Below are 22,581 nucleotides of genomic sequence, written 5' to 3'. Positions count from 1 at the left end.
GAAGTGAGAAGAACCAAGCATACAGTAACAGCAATACTGTATGACACAACTGTGCCATATAAATCATATGACTATGAACAACTTAGCCATTCTTAGCAACAAAATGATCCAAGAAAATCCTAAAATACTCATGATGAAAAATGCCATTTGCCTTCAGAGAAAGAACTAATGGAGTCTGAATCCAGATCAAAGCATACTATATTTCATTTTTTCTTCATTTAAAAAAATTAATTTTGTTTCTGTTCAAGTTTTCTTCTACAAAAGGACTAACATGGAAAAATGTTTTACATGATCATACATGTAAAATATATATTAGATTGCTTACTGTTTCAGGGAGGGTAGAGGGAATTTGGGCCTCAAAATTAAAAAAAAATAATGTTAAATTGTTTTTATATGTAACTGGGGACATGTAAAAATATTGTTTTAAAAAGAATGCATTTTCCATGCTGCTTTTCAGTCAAATGTAGTTTCCCTTTTAATCTTTTTAATAAAATTTCTTTTCATTCTTGTTTTTTCTGAGGAAAATGATAGCTAATCCTATTTTTTTCATTATTTTTGAACATAGTTTTGCTTATTTCATTTTAAAGGTCAAAGATAATCATTGAAGATTTTTGAGTAGGAGGAGTGTGTGATATGGTAAGATCTGAGTGTGAGGATGGATTGGAGAAAGGGAAAAATAGCAAATAGACTATAACAATAGATCAAGTGAATGGTGATGAGGGATTGGACTATGGAAGAAGTATAAATAAAGATAACAAGATAGATATAGAAAAATCACATTGATAGAGCTGATAAGAAATGGCACATGATTGGCTGTGGGAATGGGAGAAAAGGGAAGAAGAATTGAGGACTATGGTTTTGATTCCAGATGACTAGATAGCAGCACCCTTAACAGAGGTGGGGGATATTTGGAGGAAGGGTTTTTTCCCTAGTTTGTGTTTTGGAAATAGAATGAGCCACATTTTGGATATGTTGAATTTGAGATTCCTTTGATACACCCAAGAAAGACATGTCTTCCCAACAGAACTGGGATTTGGATTTGAAGGCAAAGGATCTGAATTTTCCCTAATCTCTTTTTTTTTCTTGTTATGGAATCTTGGGTAAGTCATTTCTACTCTCTGGGTATCACTAGGCTCTTACATTCTCACCTGTAGAACAATTGGATTGGAATCCATGATCTCTAAGCCCTTCCTCTGGAAAACCTGTTATTCTTTCCTTTTGCATTTTATTCCTATTCCATTCTGAACTCTCTTGGTGTTGTTGTAAGGAAGGGAGAAGATAATTAGTTAAGGCTGCTAGCATTTTTCTCTCTTTTCACTCCCAACTTCCAAAGCAGTTGCCTGGTACACTGAAATGAGGGAAATTGACTGTGATTTATTTGTAACCAGAACCCTACCTTCAGGGTCTGGACTCAGAGTCACAGTACTCCATTATCTAAGGATGTCAACATTTAGCTCATTAAGCCATCATTTGGTTCTATCCCTGGATGGGCCTTTTGTTAGTCTTTTCTTTATATTCCATTTTATATATTCCTCTAAAGAATGAAAAGTCCACTTCCTCCTGCCCCCTCTCCATCTTCTAAACTGTCTCTGATGTACCCAGGCACTTAATGTCATTATGTAGTACCTTCAAGGTCTCAACCAGGTAAGTACATTGATTTTACTGCTTTGATTTTGTTTCCATTTAAAGGATGATGAAAGAGCCTCAGGTAAAACTCAAGCCTGCAGCTTCCCAATCTGACTTTGCTTCATAAGCAGTTGCTAAGTATACCCTTCCCCACCACCAGCCTCAGTGACATTGATCATTGTCAACTGACTTTCACACCTCAACTCATTCTTCCTTGGGTTCTCTCCTTGCCTGCTCTTTCAGCTATACACATTGTTTCCCTATAAGACCCTTCTGAGGATAATTGGCAACTACAGAACTTCCAGCCACCATCAAGGCCAATTTCCCATCATCAGTCAGTGAGTTTTCCCGTCGGCAGATTCCTTAATAGGTTTTAAGACTTTTGAAATAAGCACATTAACAAAATAATGTCCACTGGCTTGTCTTAGAGACACAATCATCCTGCTGGTGATCAATAAAGACTTTCCATTTGTTTCTTTTCAAAGAAAACGTGTTCTGGACTAGACAAGTAGTATAATTAAAGGCTAGAACATTCAACTTAACTGATACATATTCATCTACCACCTCAGTTTTATTATTTATAATGGAAGATACATTTAATGCCCTCATTCAATTTGTCAGCTTATCAAGATGAGAAAATCACTTAATCATTGAGTTACATATATTGTATACCACAAGGGTTCTTAACCTGGGGTCCATGAACCTGGAAAAAAATATTTTGATAACTATTTCAAAATAATTGGCTTTCTTTCTTATCCTATATATTCTGTTTCATACATTTAAAAACATCATTCTGAAAAAGAGTCCAGACTGTCAAAGGGATCTATGACACAAAAATGGTTAAGAACCCATGTTGTATATGATAGAATCTCCAACTATGATTTCAGTGGCATTGGGAACTCCTTTTTGAGGAAACTTCCTTTACCAGTCCAGGTCAGTGTGAAATTTAGATTTACTCCACCCTGCTTAGTCTTTAGAATTTTAGTAACCAGGAATGTATACACCCCCACTTAAGGATTAACTGTAGGGGAGGATGGTCTGTTACCTGTGTGTGCTAGCAAGTGACAAATCAGAGACGACTGACTGACCCCGTGGGCTATCCTAAGGCAAGCTTAAGCCACCATTGGTACATGTGAGACACAGGAAGTGATGCAAAGAACTGCCCATATATTTTGCATCACTTCCTGTGAGAGGGACTTTTGTGGCTTTTGTGGACTTGGGTGGTAAAACTTGACTTGGAGGAGCTCTGAAGCATGGGTCCTGATACTGCTTTCCTTAGGCGACCAATTGGTGAGTGTTAAGGCTAACTCCCCTTTCCTTCTGAAAGTTCCAGCCTCCAAGGAGGCCCCTCATCTTGGAGGAGGCCTCCTAGCTGGAAGCTGAGCTAGATTTAATCTTCTGGGAAGACCCTTTGGCTGAGATGTTTCTGAACTCCCCCTGGCTCAGGCCAGGCTGGAGTAGAGTTTTACCCCTTTCCCTCTTTCTCCTTCTTTTTAATTTCTTCCTTCTAATGTAAATAAACCACCATAAAATTCCATTCTAATGTGAGTATTTCACTGGGATTTGGAATTTAAGTCCCTGGAGACCACTAAATAAATATTCAGTCTCAACCCAAAAATTTACCCTTAATATCTGTGACATATAGTTTTAATCAAACAATCAACATTTATTAAATACCTACTATGTGCCAGGCACTGTTTTAAGTGCTGGAGATTCAACAGAAGGTAAAATACAGTCCTTATCTTCAATATCTCACAGCCATTGTGGTTAAATGTCATGTCTGAAATTGGACAGACTGTATTAGTAAGATATGAGACTTGAATGCAGAACTTCCTGGCTCAGAGTAAATCCACAAATTCAAATACAGCCTCAGAGAAAATAAAGTCCTAGCTGCAAGGACTACAAGATTCTCTGGAAGAAATGAAGCAAGAGATACAATATCTAAAGTTAAATAGAATATCAGTTAAGAAGAAAGAATGGCCAAGAGAATTATTAGCTTAGAACATGGTAAACCTTAGCCAAGAACTGGTCTCTTTGACAACTAATATGGGGTGGGGTGGGGTGGGGGCAGCTGGAAGATTCAGTGGATTGAAGCCAGGCCTAGAAATGGGAGGTCCTAGGTTCAAATCTGACCTCAGATGCTTCCTGGCTGGGTGACCCTGGGTAAGTCACTTAACCCCCATTGACTAACCCTTACTGCTCTTCTATCTTAGAAGCAATACACAGTATTGCTTCTAAGAATGGAAGGAAAGGGTTGAAAAAAGTACTGGTATAGGTTATACAAAAAGCAATGACTTCAAGAGGAATCAAGAAAAAGCAAAATGAGAAAAAGAAAAAAAATGTAAAAAGACATCCACTCCAAACCTTTCATTTTGTGGAAGAGAAAAATGAAACTCAGAAAGGTTAAATACCTTGTCCCAAAGTCACAGAGTTCATAATCAGCAGAGAGGTTATTGGAACCATAATCCTTTGACTCCAAATCCATTTTTTAAAAACAAGATCATGCTGCTTCTTAATGCATTCTCCATTCTTACCTATGTTGATTGTTTTGCTCAAAGTAGTTACTTGTTAAATAAATAGGACCTTAATCAGTTTTATTGTCCCTTCTTGGCCAAGATTTTAAATTTCAGAAGCTTTGTGGAGGGGTCCACAATAAGTAATATAAAATTTATAGAGAAAACAAGAGAGGGGGCATAATTTCTACTGCAAATTTCACTCTATAAGGGGAGCTGTGTCATTGAGTTGGACCTCTGATGAACCTTCAGTATCCAGCAAGATATGGATTTGATGGGATGGAAGAGATTCAGAAATTTTTCTTTAAAAAAGTTATTGGGGGCAGCTGGGTAGCTCAGTGGATTGAGAGACAGACCTGGAAATTGGAGGTCTTGGGTTCCAATCTGGTCTCAGATACTTCCCAGCTGTGTGACCCTGGGCAAGTCACTTGACCCCCATTGCCTAGCTCTTTCCACTCTTCTGCCTAGGAATCAATACACAGTATTGATTATAAGAAGGAAGGTAAAGGTTTTTTAAAAAATAAAATAAAATACTCATTGATTTTTCTTGTTTTTACATCATATCCATTTCTGAAAGCCTACCCCTACCCTCAGAGTTTCTTTACAATTAAGATTGTGGGGAAAATTCACCAAAATCAACTAAAACATTGATCAGAATTGAAAGTACATGTGATATTCCACACCTGTAGTCCTCTATGCTTCAATGAAAAGAGGGAGATTCATTTATTTTTAATCTGAAAGATTTAAAAAAATCAATACTCTGTAGTATCTTTGGTTTTTATTTTACCCTTATTTCCTGACATATCTTTTTCCTTACCCCTCCCAAAGAGCAATCTAATAATAGAACTAAAGGAAGGGAAGGGGAAGGAAGAACATAAAACAATTTAGCAAAACTAATCAATAGAAAAAGCCTATATTATATCTAATTTTTCATGTCCAGATGAAATTAAGAAGAGGTAGTATCTCTTAACTTCACTATGCCTCAGTTTCTTTCTTTGTAAGGTAGAACTTGATGTCTCTAAGGTCTTTTTTTGACTTTAAATCTATAATCCTATGAAATAAAAAGAAACATTAAACACACAGGTGTAGGAATGGCTCTTTAAATTGGGCACAATTTAGAGTGAATGAATGAAATGAAATGAAAACAACTCATCCTTTCCTTCCATACTGCACTTAGTTCATTTGTTTTGGGGTCTTTGCTGCTAGTTCTGTTTACATTGTTGTAGTCATTGGCTATATTATTTTCTTGGTTTTGCATATATAATAATAATAAACATATATATATTGCTTTAAAGGTTTGCAAAGTGCTTTACAGATATCCTTAAAACAACCCTGGGAAGTAGGTGCTATTATTATCTCTATTTTGCATTTGGGACAACTGAGGCAGATATAGGTTGAGTGATTTGCCCAGGGTTCTATAACTAGAATATAACTGGGGCAGGATTTGAATCTAGGTCTTCTTGACTTCAAATCCAGGAATGTGTAACCTTTAATTTGAAAGCAGATCTCTGCTGAATTGGAATAGTACATGATGCCCCGTTATTTCATGAACTTTGATACTTCAGCTCTTACTACTGAGAGGAATATGGAAGTATGTTAGTACAAACACTGAAAAAGTATCTTTTGTGTTCTCAATGGTTAGAGCTGAAATACCAGAATTGGCAACACAACATTGACTTAGAGCTGTGGTTCTCTTTTAGTCTGGGCACCCCTAGGAGTCCTGATACTTTCACGGGATCCATAAGGTCAAAATTGTTTTATAAGAATTCTAAGATATTTCAATTTTTAAAACAATAAAGATCAATAGTTATGCCTCACCTAAACAAAAGCTCTTTGGGGACAAGGGTTTAAGAGAGAAAAGGGGTCTTGAGACCAAAAAGGTGGAGAACTGCTGATAGGGAGAATAGAAAGCCTCCATGGGAAATAGGAGGATGTGGATTGGATTCAAGTTCTGCCTCTGACCTTGCTGGCCATATGACCTCAGCAAATCACTTGACTCAAGCATCTATTTATGACTGAGGCACAAAAAGTACTGACCTGCTTTGAGGGAGGGAGTCTCCTTCACTGGAATTTACTGAAGTCATAGATTTAGGTCAAAATTGACAAAAATAAATGCTAATACTTTTATGTGAGATTTATGAGATACTGTCAGATTATGTGAGATTTTCAGAAACCCTCTTACGGGAAGACATAAACACACTGAAATCATCTTCCTTTGCCCTGTCTGAGTGAATGGTCTTAAGGAGGAAAGGGGCAGAGATTCCTATTCTATATAATCAGAAGAACAGCATTTATATAGCACATTAAGGTTTAAAATCTCTCATTTAATTCTCTACAGTCCTGGGAAGTAAGGTCTCTTATTATTCCCATTTTACAGATAAGGAAACTGCTTAGCATTTTAATTTGCTTTGTAGATGTTTTGTATTTACATTTCTGTTCACGGTTTTGTTTTCTCTGGTTGGATGTAAACTTTCTGAGGGCAAGGACTATTCCATCTTTGTCTTTTTATTCCCAGCTTTTTGCACATGTCTGGCTCAAAGGAGGTGTTTCAAATGCTATTTAAACTGAGTTCAACTGACTTTGAAGAAAGCCAGGGAGGGATTCTTCTGGGCCAAAGTGCTGAAGAGGTATGCGCCCTTTGCTGTTCTGATTTCCACAGCCGCAAAGTTCCTTGCAGTGACTTAGCTTTCTCACCATGCTTCTTCTGAAATGGGAGCCGGCTGACTTGAGAACCTGCTCTCAAAGGCCAGTTTTACACATCAGACAGGACAAGGATGTCAGTTCTTTCCTCCCTCAATACCTTTGGCCTTTACTGAGCAGATAAGATACTTATAACAGATAACACCTAACATCCCTCAGCCTTGGACTATTATGATCATTGACAGCAAGGTCTTGCTTTGCTGCAGATGACCACATGAGACAGGGGCTTTGGAACATTTTCAAAAGCTAAATGACATCAGGAGGAAAGAGGTCAGATGACTAGAAAGGAATTTAAAAAAGTTTTATTGATGCTCTATCCCTCCTTTCTCTCCCTCTCAGCCTCCCTCTTTCCTTCCTTCCTTCCTTCCTTCCTTCCTTCCTTCCTTCCTTCCTTCCTTCCTTCCTTCCTTCCTTCCTTCCTTCCTTCCTTCCTTCCTTCCTTCCTTCCTTCCTTCCTTCCTTCCTTCCTCTCTTTCTTTCTTTCTTTCTTTCTTTCTTTCTTTCTTTCTTTCTTTCTTTCTTTCTTTCTTTCTTTCTTTCTTTCTTTCTTTCTTTCTTTCTTTCTTTCTTTCTTTCTTTCTTTCTTTCTCTCTCTCTCTCTCTCTCTCTCTCTCTCTCTCTCTCTCTCTTTCTCTCTCTCTCTTTCTTTCTTCTTCCCTCCTTTTTTTATTCCCTCTCTCCTTCCTCTCCCCTCTTTTTCTTTATCACTTTTTTGGACCTACTCCACCTCCCCAAAAGACCAGTTCCTTGTAACAAATAAACACATTAAAATAAAGCAAATCAACACATTGGCTATGTCTGAAAATCCATCCCTCCTTCTCTATTCCTGACATTTGGGATTTTCTTCTCATTCTGGAGATACCTACATCCTTGTGACATCTTCCTCCTGTTGGTGAGTTACTACCTGAAATGTACACTTGAGGAAGTATCTAGACTTTCCATACTCACTTGTCTCCTTTCTGCCCAGAGGAATGGGAGGGGGAAGCCTACTTTAGCATAAGTCGTATGAAGTCTAATTTAGCACTGCACTGATCTGAGTTCAGAAGCTTTTTCAATGTTGTTTTCTTATATATAATTGTGGTCACTGTATAAATTATTCTCCAATTGCCATTTCCTTCTCTCTACATTATTATTTTTATTAGTTTCCCCAAGTTTCCTTGACTTCTTGTTATATGTCCTTCCTTATAGCAGAATAATGCATTACATTCACATATTACAGTTTGTTTGTCCATTCCCTGGGTTATAGGTACCTACTTTGTTTCTAGTTGATTGCTACTACAAAAAGTTTTACTATAATTTTTTTTATCTCTCCCTTTATATCTGACCTCCTTTGTTATCTCCAGGGCAGCTTGTTTTCTTCCTATTTCTGTCTGACTTTTTCCTCCAGTTTTTGGTATTACTCCCATTTAATTGATTGCTTTGGTGATGTCAGGGGGACTTGCTTTTTCAGGTTTTGGGCTCCTGGGCCATCTACTTTGCCTAATGATTGTAGAAAACTCAACCTATCAATTGAGCAGAATAGCCTGGGGAAGAAAGGAGACCCATTCTTAGCAATGGAGAACTGAATTTGGTCACAATTGGTTGCTAGATGCTCTGCTTTCACTGTAGGGAACTGCCCTTAGATGGAGGAGTCATTTCCCCAGCAGCTGGGAGTGCTTCTAATTAGCCACCCTTGTTCAGGAGTGACCTCAATTCCAGCTCACCTGAAAAGATGAATGATTCCCCCCTGGCCCTAAGCTGATACCTTTGTGTGTATGATGGAGAGAGAGAGACCACTGGAGGGCAAGGATCTGAGAAGCAGTGGACCTGGGCAATGACCCAGGAGAAATTCCCTTTCATATTTAGGACAGAGGAAAAACAGTTGGCGCTAGACCCACCTTTTCCTAGCCTCCTGAGATAAACTGAAAGCTAACCCAGAGTTGCAGCCTTCTGCTAATCACCTTTTGCTAATTAAGGGTTTAAGTCAAGTTGCAAGAAAAGAATTGTGAGTTTCTCTTCTCTGGAGGGCCCAAGTCTGCTGAAATTTGGCCTTGGGGTGGAAGTAGCCTAAACTTGCTCCCTAAATTGGACCTTAATAGACCTGTTGCTCTCCCTAGTAGGATTAGAATGTACATTTCAGAAGCTTTGGAAGGAGTATGTAATAAAAAGTATGAAATTTACACAAGTAACAATTTAATTCATTTAAGTCAACAAGCGCTTATTAAGGACTTAACTATATGCCAGGAATTGTGAATGAAGGAAAAAGCATTTGTTAAATACTTTGTATGTTCCAAGCACTGGGCTGAGCCCTGAGCACACAAAAAGAGAAAAATCCACAGCTCCTGCCCTCAATAGGGGAGACAACACATAAAGGAAAATTCAATTGAAAAGTGATAGAAGGATCTGACTACTTACGATGACTTACTATGGTGCAGGTAGATGGTGCAGGGGATAGAGTACTGGGTCCTGGAGTCAGGAAGACTCATCTTTCTGAATTTGAATCTAAATGTGTAACCCTGGGCAAGTCAGACATAACTGAACAACAAAAACATAGCAGATGGAAAAAAACAAAATTCAAAGACATGAATGATTCAAGATTTAAAAACAAAAATAAAAATAGTATTTGTCTTCAAGGAGACTACATTTTTCTAAGGGCAGATGACATCAATCAAGTGAAAACAAACAATTATTAAGTACTTGTCATACTCTAGGTGCTGAAGATACAAAGGAAAGCCAGAGGCCCCAAATTAAACATATTACAATTATAATCCAGGAGGCAGGAAGCACTAACAACTAATGGAATCAGGCACAACTTCCCATAGCTAGAGGCAATGAGTTCAACCTCAAAGTAAGCTAAATATTTGTTCTTAGAGGCAAAGCTGTAGAAGAGAGCCTTTGTGCAGGTGTGGAGCTGGGGGAGAGAATATCAAGTCTTTCAGTGGTTTCTAATTCTTCAAGACCCCATTTGGGGTTTTCTTGGCAGAGATACTGGAGTGGTTTGCCATTTCCTTCTCTAGCTTATTTGACAGATGAGGAAACTGAGGCAAATAGGTGACATGACTTGCCCTGGGAGGCAGTTAGTGAGTGTCTGAGGCTGGATTTGAACTCAGGAAGATGAGTCCTCCTGACTTCTGGCCAAGTGCATCACTGTACCACCCAGCTGCCCTGGTAATAATCTTAAGAACTGAAAATGTCTGGGACAGCTAGGTAGCTCAGTGGATTGAGCACCAGGCCTGGAGATTGGTAGGTCTGGAGTTCATATCTGGCCACAGAAACTTCCTAGCCTTGTGAACCTGGGAAAGTCACTTAATCCCCACTGCTTTTCTGCTTTGGAACCAATTCACAGGACTGATTCAAAGACATAAGTAAGCTTAAAAGAAGAATTAATGATGTAGATCTGATGCATGATATAAAATGTGTAACCTGTAGCAAACTGCTTACTATCTCAGGTTGGGAGAGGAGAGAGAGGAAGGAGAGAAGAAGAGAATTTGAATTAAAAAATGTCAGAAAACAAATGTTAAGTTGGTTAATACAGAAAGACTTTTTTTTTTAAAGAGGGTCCTGCAGACAGGGCTGTTATTATGGAGATCTACATATGATTGGGGAAAATACAATGGGGAAAAAGAATTAATACTATAGGAAATGCAGATTTCAAGTATGAGTAAGATGTCCTGTCCTTTAGGGGATCGCATGCTGGAAGATGGTATTAACAATGAAATGGAAAATAAAGTGAACAAATACCAGAATGCTCATCAATTCAGCAAGCAATGATGAATCCAGAAGACTCATGGGAATCCATGCCTCACTAGGGATTCTAAGAAGGGAAAGTAAAGAGGAAATACATTTCAGGCATGAGGCACAGTCTGAGAAGCGAGTTGGGACACTGGAGTTATAGGACATGGCCAACATGTTGGTTTGTTTTGTTAATTCTAATTTTTCATTATAAAGGAGGGGAAAGGGGAATAATAATAGCTAGGATGTTACCATTTATTTAACACTTACAGGTTTGCAAATTACTTTTCATATATCTCATGTTACCCTCACAACAACCCTGAGACTTGAGTGCTATTATTATTTCCATTTTTCAGATGAGAAAAATGAGGCATAGGATTGTGCAGCAACTAAGTGACTCAAAGAGGACCTGACTGAATTCAAGATTTCCAGTCTCCAGGTCTAGCATTCTATCCAATTTGAAATCAGTGTTTGAGAAAAACGTCAATAAAACATTAATATTATTTTAAAAAAGTGATCTTTTTATCACCTGTTTCCTATTTTATAACTCCCTTTCTTTTCTCACTCCTCCTCTTCCCAAAGAGCAAACCTTTCTACCAAAGGAAAAATAATTAGACAAAACACCAGTTCAGCAACACTAAAAAGTCTGTCACTATGCTGTAAGAAATAACAAAAATGATGATTCAGAAAAACATGGGAAATACAAAAAAAAAAGAGAGGATTCTACAGATATGGTTATGATTATCATCATTACTGTCCTGATCCTGTCCTAAAGTCCTTTAGCAACATCCTCCTCACCCCTCCATCCCACTGAATCTTTTTCTCAAACTAGAAGTAAGAACTCAAGTGTCCCCAATTTATATACCCAGCGCAAGACAGAATGGGTTCTCAGAACCTTTTCATCCCAGCTTACTCCCTGTTGACCTCAGCTCTGCAGGAGCATGGCTGGGGCTCTAACAGCTAGATCATATGCTAACCTCTACGCAGACCTTCTTATTCTTCAACCCTGTTCACAGCTGGGATCCCTAGTTCCCATTTCCCTTATTCACCCCCTTCTTTTTCATGTAACCATTTGAACCACCCTTCACGTCCAGCTCTCCATGTTCACTCGGGATATGCTCTGGCTGACTGTCATTTATATATACTCTCATCACACTTTTGAGCCCCTGATTGCCACTGTCAGGATAGTCTCTCACCAGCCCAGCTGACCAGTAGCAGCCTTTTGGACCTGTGGGATTCCAGACACCTGTATCTCCATCAGTGGGGAGGATACCTATGTCGCTCTTTCCTGCCTTGGCCCCACCACCTTCCAAACTCCTCCGAAGCATGATCACAACCCATATTTCTACAATGCTGTATGGTAGAGTGCTCTTATCTATTTAATTTCACTTGATCTGCACAACTACCCTATGGGCTTGTTGAATTCTTCATGGCTCTAACCATGTTACCTGTGGCTCCCTATCACCCCCAGGATGAAATACAAACTGCTTTACTTGGAAGGTCCCAAAATAAGAATTTATTAAAGTGCCTGTTATCTCATTTGATCCTTGTTATCTTTATTTTACAGATGAGGAACGTGAAGCAAACAGAGGTTAAATGAATTGCCTTGAGTCACATAGCAAGTAACTGAGGCTGGATTTGAACTCATGTCTTCCTGACTTTAGGTTGAGAACATTCACCAAATATACATACCACTTTTAAAAAGCCCTTTCTAAATTGGTTCTATCTAATTTTAGGGGGGCTCTTTCAGGCACTTTGTATTCCAACAAAAGATACATGAGGTTCCACTTCCCATCTCCATGTTCCATAGTTCAGGCTATGCCCCATGCTTGAAATGTATTTCATTTATTTTTCCATATTAGAATCCCTAGTTTTCTTCAAGTCTTAGCACAGGTACTGCCTCCTACATAAGTCCTTTTCTGATATCCCCAATTACTATGGCCCTCTCTCAAAAATTACTTTGTATGCCCTTTCTTATATATATAATATACTCATTAGTGTACATGCTGTTTCCCTCATCAGAATGGAAGATCTGAGAGTCATGTCCTGTTTTGTTTTTATAATTGTGTCCTCAGCACTTAGGATATCACCTGGAACATAGTGAGCACTTAATAATTGGTTTTTAAATTGAATTGAGCGGAGATCTCCAGTAATGGATCTTGCCTTTTTCCATCTACTTTTAGTTAATGCCTATGTAAGTTATTTTTCACTGCTTATTAAATCAATAGGCATTTGTTAAACACCTACTTTGTGCTAAGTCTATTGTTAAGCCAAATTAGATAAGATCAAATGAGATAATATTTGTAAGAGGGCTTAACATAACACGTACTATAGAAATAATAATAATGAGGAGGAGGAAGAAAAAGCAGAAAAGGAGGAGGAGGAGAGGGAGAAGGAGGAGGAGGAAGAGGAAGAAAGGAGGAGGAAGATGAGGAGGAGGAGGAAGAAAGAAAGAAAGAAAGAGAAAGAAAGAAAGAAAGAGAAAGAAAGAAAGAAAGAAAGAAAGGATAATGGAAGGAAGGAAGGAAAGAGGAAAAAAGAAAGAGGAAAGAAAATCCCTGAAAAGAAGAATTAGGATGTGAGCTCTCAGAAAAGGGAACAGCTGTTTTTGCTTTTATTTGTATCTCTAAAACTTAGTAATAATAATTACAATGATATTGTTGTCATGTAATTATATAAGAACAAAATACAATTATATAATAATAATAATTTTTATTATATATACTGGATATACAAAGAAAACAAAAGCACTATTCCTCCTCTGGAGAACTCACTTCCTGATGGTGGAGATGACAGGCAAACAGCTAAGTACATATAAGACATACATATGGAAAATATAAAGAAATAATCCCAAAGGGAAGAAGGAGAAGAAGAAAAGTGGAGGAAAGCTGGGGGGAGTCTCTTGTAGAAGTTAGGATTGAGCTCAGTCTTGAAGGAATCAGGAAGCCAGAGGCCTAGGTGAGGAGGGAGAACACTCAGATCCTGGGGATAGCCAGTAAAAAAGCTTGAAATTGAGAGACAGACTGTCATCTGTAAGGAATGGCAAGAAGGCTAATGTCACGGGATCAAGAGTATTCTGAGGTGGGCAGAATGGTAAGAAGACCAGAAACATGGGAAAAAGCCACATTGTAAAGAACTTTAAGAGTCAAATGAGGATTTTATATTCAATCCTAGAAGTAATACGGAGCCTTAGGAGTTTATTGAGGAGAGGAGTGACATGGTTTTCTCGATTGGCCCAAAGGCACAAGAAACAATAATGGTAGGTAGGAAGCAGCCAGCCTGGGTCTGCTGAGCTGTATGCATCTAATGCAGGACCTGTCTATCTTCTCAGCTTTACTCCTGAGCTGATGAGGAGACAAGAACTCAGGCTGTAAATGGGATCTCAGTGGGAGATCACAAAGGAGGCAAAGCCTGAGATTGGGAGAGAAAATTGAATCTGTTGGGTACCCTTGCAAAGAGGGTAAGATGAGAGGGAGAGGGAGCTGAGACAACAAATCTGGGAGTTGGAAGGGACTTCAGAATCCATTTCTCCCTGAAGGACAATGCCTTCTAAAGCATCCTCAACAAGTGGCCACCCATCCTTTCTTTGAAGATTTCCAGTGTAGAGGGACCAAACCAGCTGGTTTGACTTTTCAATAACTCTAGGTTACTTGAGAGTCTTTCCTGAAATGAAACCTTCATTTTCTTCTCCATAATGTCCATTCCTTACTCTTGGTTGTACCCTTTGGGGCCAAGTTTTTGCTGTTATTTTTCAGTCCTATCTGACTCTTTGCAACCCCATTTGGGGTTTTCTTGGCCAAGATAGTAGTTTGCCATCTCCTCTTCCAGCTCATTTAACAGATGTGAATTTTAGATTTACTCCACCCTGCTTTGTCTAACAAAACAGGAATGTCTACACCCCTACTTAAGGATTAAGTATTGAGAAGGACGGCCTGTGACAGACATGTATTAGCAAATGACAAATCAGAAACAACTGACAGACTCCTGAGCTGTCCTAAGTCAAGCTTAAGCTACCATTGGCACATTTGAGACGCAGGAAGTGATGTAAAAAACAGTCTATACATTTTGCATCACTTCCTCTCTCCAGGCTCTTTTCACGGAGAGGTAGCTCTGGCTCTGGTGGCAGAGGTGGCTGGTGGCAGTGTGCTGGGCATCTTGTAATGTTGGCATGGTTGCAGCTATTGTCCAGGTTTGGTGGTGAGTGTCCTTGATACAATCCTGGGAGAAGCTTAATATCATAGATCAGGTGAGGCATCTTCACTGAGCTCTCTTGGAGTTTAGACTGATTCTTTTTTTTTTCTCCTTTAGTTTACCTCCTAAAAATGCCATCCTCCTAGGAGGCCCCTCATCTCGGAGGAGTCCTGGTGGCTAGAAGGTCTCTGAACTCCCCTTGGCTCAGGCTAGGCTGGAAAAATCCTATACCCTCTCCCTCTCTCTTCTTCTTAATTATTTCCCTCTATATTAATTAAACCATCATAAAATTTCCAAACTGACTTGAGTCTTTTATTTGGGATTTGAATTAAATCCCTGGTGACCAATTAAATTTATATTCAGTCTCAACCCTAATTTACCCTTATACAGATGAGGAAACTGAGGAAAACAGGGTTATGTGACTTAGTCACACAATAAATGTCTGAGGCTTTTTTTTAATATTCCAGACCTGGCACATTACCTACTGTGTTACCTAATTGCTCCTTAGTTATTCCCACTTTAACACGGTGACCGTTCAAATACTTCAAGACAGCTGTCATGTCCCATCCAGGTTTTCTCTTCTTCAGTCATGATGGTAATCCAGGCCTCATGGCTGTGGGTCTGTGCCTTTCAGAACAAGGAGAGCAGTCACCCTTTACTTGTTGAAATAAAATGCTCAATTCAGAGAAATTCTTCAGTACAGAAAGGAACACATCAAGGGCCACAAAGGAAGTGTTAGAACCTCAGAAAACTACAGGAAGGGAGAGTTTAAACTCATTAAGTTCAGGGACTATTTTTATTTTTGACTTTTTTATGCCCTGTCCCCATCACAATGCCTGGCACATTGAACCCTGACTTTGTAGCCAGAGGAAGTGACTTCAAATCCTGCTTCAGTCACTAGCTGTGTGACCATGGATAAGTCAACAAGCATTTGTTCAGAGTTTAGTACAGTGTGAACACTGGATATATAATTAGACCTATGTCTGGGTTCAAATCAAAAAATGCTTCTGTATGACCTTGGGTAAGTCAAGTCAACAATCATTTACTATGAGCTAAGTATAAAGCAATAATTCTTTTACGTGCTAAGTATATAAAGAAATTAAAAGAAAAACCCATTCTCCAAGGAAGTTATGTTCTCATGGGGAAGACAATAAGCAAACAACTATAGACACAAAAGACATATACATGCATATACATACATACATATATGTCTATATACAAACAAGATATATACGGGGTAAATGGAAGGTAATCTCTGAGGGGAGGCACTAGCCAGAACCACAGGGAAGTTGGAATGTGGGATGAATTTTGAAGGAAGCCAGGAAAGCTGAGATGGAGGTGAGGAGGATGAACTTTCCAGGCATGGAGGACAAATAATGTAAAGGTACATAAGTTGGGAGATGGGCTGCCAAGGAGAGATGCACTTTCCCAGAACCTACCCCTAGCAAAGTGTTTGGGACACAAGGTGTGCTTTAAAACGTGTTCTCTCTCTGTGTTTTTTAATTGAATTGGATATAATTGAATCAAATTGAAGTCGAAAGAAACCATCCTCAAATGAGATGCCTTGGGGGTGGTTGGAGAAGGAGAATACATGTTTAGTTTTAAAAGCTTATTATATGAGGGAAGGTAAATGATTGGCTTTCTCTTGGCCTTTCTCCAGTTTGTTGGGGGGACAAAACCAGAAAAATGACTTGAGTCTCTCACTGAAATCATAGAATTTCAGAACCCAGAAAGACCTCAGAGTCTGTATAATCTAACCTATGCCTGAACAATAATCCCTCTTGACAATTGAAACAGCAGATTGCCATTCAGGTTTTGTCTAAAGACTTCCAAAGAAGGAACCTACCAAAGCTCTTCTTTCCCTTTTTGTTGTTGTTCAGTTGTTTTTCAGCTGTGTCTGACTAACCATGACCTCATCTTGAGGTTTTCTAAGCAAAGAGATTGGAATGGTTTGCCGTTTCCTTCTTTAGAGGAAATTGAGGCACACCAGGTTAGTTTTCTTGACAAGTTAGTGGAATGGTTTGCCATTTCCTTCTTCAGAGGAAATTGAGGCAAACCAGGTTAGTTTTCTTGACAAGTTAGTGGAATGGTTTGCCATTTCCTTCTTCAGAGGAAATTAAGGCAAACCAGGTTAGTTTTCTTGACAAGTTAGTGGAATGGTTTGCCATTTCCTTCTTCAGAGGAAATTAAGGCAAACCAGGTTAGTTTTCTTGACAAGTTAGTGGAATGGTTTGCTGTTTCCTTCTTCAGAGGAAATTGAGGCAAACCAGGTTAGTTTTCTTGACAAGTTAGTGGAATGGCTTGCCATTTCCTTCTTCAGAGGAAATTAAGGCAAACCAGGTTAGTTTTCTTGACAAGTTAGTGGAATGGTTTGCCATATTCTTCTACAGCTCTTTTTGCAGACGAGGAAATTGAGGCAAACCATATTAGTTATTTTTTAATTAAAAATTTTTATTTAATTAATTTAGAATATTTTTCCATGCTTCCATGATTCATGTTCTTTCCCTCCCTTATCCCACCCCCTCCCATAGCTGATGAGCAATTCCACTGGGTTTTACATGTGTCATTGATCAAGAGCTATTTCCATATTATTGATAATTGTACTAGGGTGATCGTTTAGAGTCTACATCCCCAATCATATCCCCATCAGCCCCAGTGATCAAGCAGTTGTTTTTCTTCTGTGTTTCTGCCCCCACAGTTCTTTCTCTGGATGTGGATAGTGTTCTTTTTCATAAGTCTCTCAGAATTATCCTGGATCATGGAGTGACTACTAATAGAGAAGTAAATTACATTTGATTGTACCACAGTTCATCATATTAATTTTCTTGACAAAGATAATGGAGTGGTTTGCCATTTCCTTCTTCCAGCTCATTTTACAGATGAGGAAATTGAGGCAAACCAGGTTAGTTTTCTTTACAAAGTTATTGTAATGCTTTGTGATTTTCTTTCTCCTACTCATTTTACAGATGAGGAAACTGAGTCAAACAGGGTAGAGTGACTTTCTCAGAGTCACATAGTAAGTGTCTGAGACTGGATTTGAACTCATGATGTTTTCCTGATTCTAAGCCCAGTGCTCTATCAACTGTTCCAGGTAGCTAACCTTCATTTTTCTTTTAGATAGCTCATGTTATTCAAAAGTTTTTTTCCCTAATAATCTATCTGAGTAGGAGTGAACTTGTACCTCAATTATTGGCAGTTACCCAATACTAGCCCAGGCTACTGCTCAGGTGGATTCTAGGTTCTACTTTGGTTTTTAAAAAAATAATTTAGTGACCAAACTCACCTTAAGTTTGGGGGTGGAGATCCTGATAATGTGTCAATTTTGAATAGGGACCAGAGGCAATAGTGATTGCTCCCCACTTCTCTATTGGCCTTTTGGTGAACCCTGAGAAGGGAAGAAGTCACACTATCTTCTAAGGTCTTTACTTATTGATTCTCTAGGATAGCACACTTCTTAGCAATCTCTAGCTAGTGGGGTCTTCCAAATTAGTCTTCCTCTTCTGGTCCTTTCCTATCTGTATATAGCATCTTTGAGTTCCTTAGGAAGAAAAAAAAAACAGAAAGACAAAAAGAAAAAAAGATCGTGCTCCACAAAGAAACACATAGGGATTTTTAAATAAACTCTTCCAACAAGAGAGGTTTCAAGTGAGTTCTGTAGCTAGAGGCCTTTCAAAAACACCTATCACCTTCTCCATGCAAACTCAAGAGGCATTAGACAGCTGCTACTGACATCTCCAATCTTTCAAACTCTAAAGGATACTGAGGACTTTGACTGGCAGCCTCACTGTGGCTCAGGAGGAAAACAAGAATGGAGATATAACTAGGGTAGGGGGATCAGAGTTACTTTCAAAAGCATTGATGTCAAGTAGAGTCACAAACATTTATGAAACATTTACTATATGCCAGGTACTATGCTAAGCATCAAGGGTTCTTCCTTCCCCTAGCAAGTCTTCCAGCTCATCTCATCCCCTCTTCTTGCTGACTTCCTTCCCCCATTGTTCCTTTGAGAGACTCAGGAATGGTCTGGACCAGTGATGGTGAACCTTTTAGACATTAGGGTGATGTGAGAAATGTCCTCAGGGGAGCAGGAGGGGAGCATCCTGGTCTCATGTCCCTCTGACTTTCTACTTACAAACTCTGGTAAACTCTGTGCTGGGAGAATGGTGCATGTGCCCACAGAGAGGGCTCTGAGTGTCCCCTCCCCCCTGGCATGCATGCCATAGGTTCATCACCATGGGTCTAGAGGATGGTACACCTCCTTCTTCTAATAATATCACAACTGACCATTATGGACAGCATCCCTCAGGGCCACCATTTTCCACAAGTCAATTTTCTGTAGGCAGACAAATTCCCAATTCAATACATTCCCTTGGACCATTCCCTATGACTTTCTATTATTTATGGAATTTCAACTGAAAACCAAACCCGATCAGCTGGTTCCTTGTTTTTCTTAACTGTCCTGCCCTTTTTCCTGGATTCCCTTGCTCAGCTATTGTCTCTGGAGAAAGACAGTTGTCCCCAACTTATTGATTTATTAATTCAACTTAGAAATATCTTTTTTATGTTTTGGGAAGAGAAGAGGGAGATTGGTTAAAATTTTTTTAAAAACATTTTCACCACTAACAACGGTAGTTTAAAATAGTAAACAAAAGCAGAAAGTTATTATTAAAGGTGCTTTTAAAGTCAGATCCAGAGCTCTGACAAGAGAGCAGTTTTCAAGTAGTACCTATTTTGGTACTGATGTTCTTGTCTTTGTCATCATGAGTATATGTGAGTACATGAGACTCAACAGGGTCTACTGAGGAATTCAGTGTTTACCTTTCCACCTCATGCATGAGTCTACAGCATATAAGTTACTTGGGGTTATGGTCCATTTCATTTCTGCCTTTGTAATCCCCCCATCTAATAGTGTTCCTGGCCTCTTTGTTGTTCAGTCATTCAGTTACCTCTGACTCTTTCTGACTCTGTGGACATATCAATATTGTCTATGGGGTTTTCTTGGCAAAGATCCTGGAGTGGTTTGCAATTTCAATCTCTAATTCATTTTACAGAGTAGGAAACTGAGGGAAATAGGGTTAAATGATTTGCTCAGGGTCACACAACTAGTAAGCATCTGAAGTCAGATTAGAACTCAGATTTTCTTTACTCCAGACCCATCATTCTATCCACAGAGCTACCTAACTGCTCCTATCTGCACACTTTGTCTGCTCTATATCAGGTGGTAAATAAATAATTGCCAAATTTAATAGCTTTGAATTATGTCTCCTCTTTTTTTAACTTCTGCAGACTAAATTAATATTTTTAATTGAATCTAATTTTTATGCAGAAATCATGGGGCTCATAGAACTGGATCTAGAAGAGATCTCAAAAGTTATTTCATTTAATCCCTTCATTTTGCAGATAAACAAACAAAGGCTTATGGCAGATAAATGACTTAACCAATGTCATATAGTTAAATCAGAGTTGAAACCAGACCCTCTGACTTGATTCTTCTGTCCATTTTGCTGCTTTCATCCCATCTTCTTCACATATTATGAGTGTTTAATAAATGCTTTTATTCAATCAGTCATTCTTCCATTCCTGACTACTATGGGAACCACCCTGCATCTACTTGATTTCTTAAGCTATGGTCATTGTCTTACTTCATTATAACCTTCTTGAGGTTCCAAGACTAGAGCTGCCATAATCATTTCAAATGAAGATTAACAGACTCTTTGGATTTGAAATGAGTTCAGAAACCATTTTGTCTAGTCATGTGGGGTCTTCTAATCATTACTTAAGGACTTCCAGTGATGGAAGATCTGCTACACTCTTAATAGGCTAGTCCACTTTTGAGTAGGTCAATAAATAGCTTCATGGTACAGTGAATGGAGCACCAGGTCTGGAGTCAGAAAGACTCGAGTTCAAATTCAGCCACAGACACTTAAATGTGACCCTGAGACAAATCATTTCATCTCTGTTAGCCCCAATTCCTCATTTGTTAAATAGGGATAATAATAGCACCTATCTCCAATGGTTGTTGTGAGGATTAAATGAGATAATAATTAAGTGCTCAGTACAGTTCTTGACACATACAAAGCACTATATAAATGTTAGCTATTTTTTTTTTGGTTATCATTTAATTATTCACAGTTGTGGACAATGGGAGGTTCATATTTTCTCTCTCCTTTTTCTAAAACCCTTCCTTATGAATCTCAGTTCTTTGTCATCCACTTGGGCCAGATATCTGGACTGATATCTTATGTCAAAGACACGGTATTATTTTTATCCCCAAAGCTTACTTTTATTTCCATTTCTAGAGCAACACAGAAAATGCCTGCCAAGATTTTGGAAGCCCAGTTACCTTACATTTATCCATTGTTGGCAGTATCTATGCTTCAAAAAAAGACCATTGTCCATATGAATGAAGTTCGATATTTGAAATTCAGTTATCTTGCAATGAATAAAATCCAAGATTCAAAGCCAATTTAGCCTTTCCATTCCCCACTGTCTGGCCAAGGCAATTAAGATGCAGCATTCAGATTTAAGTTGAATTTGCCCTAATTGAATGAATTTCTTTCCAAGCTGTCTTAGTATGATGTTACCTCAATGTTCAATTTTCTATTATATTAATGTGGACTCGATCCCATTCGCTTAATATAAGGAGAATTTCAGGCCCATTTCCAAGAGAAGCTGCCCTGGGCATAACAATCTGACTCAGAGGAAAGGGAGTGATTCAGAAGAATTCCATCCTGCTGACACAGGAGAAAAATCCAGTTAATGGCTAAAGTTTTTTAATACTGAATTTACTCAGGGCATTGTCTCTGGTTCATACCTCCCCAGCTCAGGATTTACTACCAATCTTCCTTGACTACCATCATACTCACGAAAATAATCTTCTGTATGCACAACAATATTCTTTGTTCTTTGAATGTGGGAACATTCATGTCTTTTAGTGCTTATCAAGTTCATAGTAATGAAAGAGAAAAGCTTTAAAAAATTCAGTGATTCCCTATGGTTTACCATTTGGGTAGAGGAGAGGAAGTGGATCAGCAAAGTCTTATTCATTTGATTTTCTCCAATTCCAATGGAGGAAATAATGGAAACTAGGGGACAGAGAACATAGACAATAAGGTGTTAAATATTGCGATCTTAAAATAAGCAAAAAGTAGAGATGTTTTGTTTCCTCTTTATTAAGTTTATAATTCTAGAGTTAAGCTTAATTTGGAATTAGAAGTTGGCTATCTAATGGATGGCAGAAAAATAGCCAACACCCTAGTGTTCTTTTATAAAGCAAGGCACACTTTCTAAGGATTTTGTCAAGAGAAGGAGCAGTTCTAGGGATGTGGACTTTAGGAGTTGAGAAGAGAGTCAACTATGGAACTATAGAAGAACCCAACCCTTGGATAGGAGTATTTTTTTTTCATAGGGAAGAGAGTTCTTCTCTTTGTCCCTCTCTCATTGTTAATGATGACTTACTGCAAAGGGAAGAGGAAGTGAAAGGCAGAAGCATTTATTTGTTTTCCCATTCATAAAACTTTTATTCTACTTACATCAACTTAATACATCTGTTCTTATCAATTATGCTTGGATTGCTCACGAACATTTTATAAGACATTAAACAAAAGCTAGCCATCATCTCAAGTTATTTCCCTTTTAACTATTTAAACATGCATGCTAGGCAAGTATCCAAAAGAATCACAAAAGCAAAAAAAAAAACCCTATAAAAAGTTAAATACATGAGTTTCTTTTTGTTTGTTTGTTTATTTTACTGCTTTGTGACTTTATGAGTACCGATTTTTTATTACATCTTTAAAAAACCAACCCTTACCTTCCGTCTTGGAATCAATACTATGTGTTG

Source organism: Monodelphis domestica, chromosome 3, assembly GCF_027887165.1.
Source record: "Monodelphis domestica isolate mMonDom1 chromosome 3, mMonDom1.pri, whole genome shotgun sequence".
In the NCBI taxonomy this organism is placed as follows: Eukaryota; Metazoa; Chordata; class Mammalia; order Didelphimorphia; family Didelphidae; genus Monodelphis; species Monodelphis domestica.
This window is presented reverse-complemented; position numbering follows the sequence as displayed.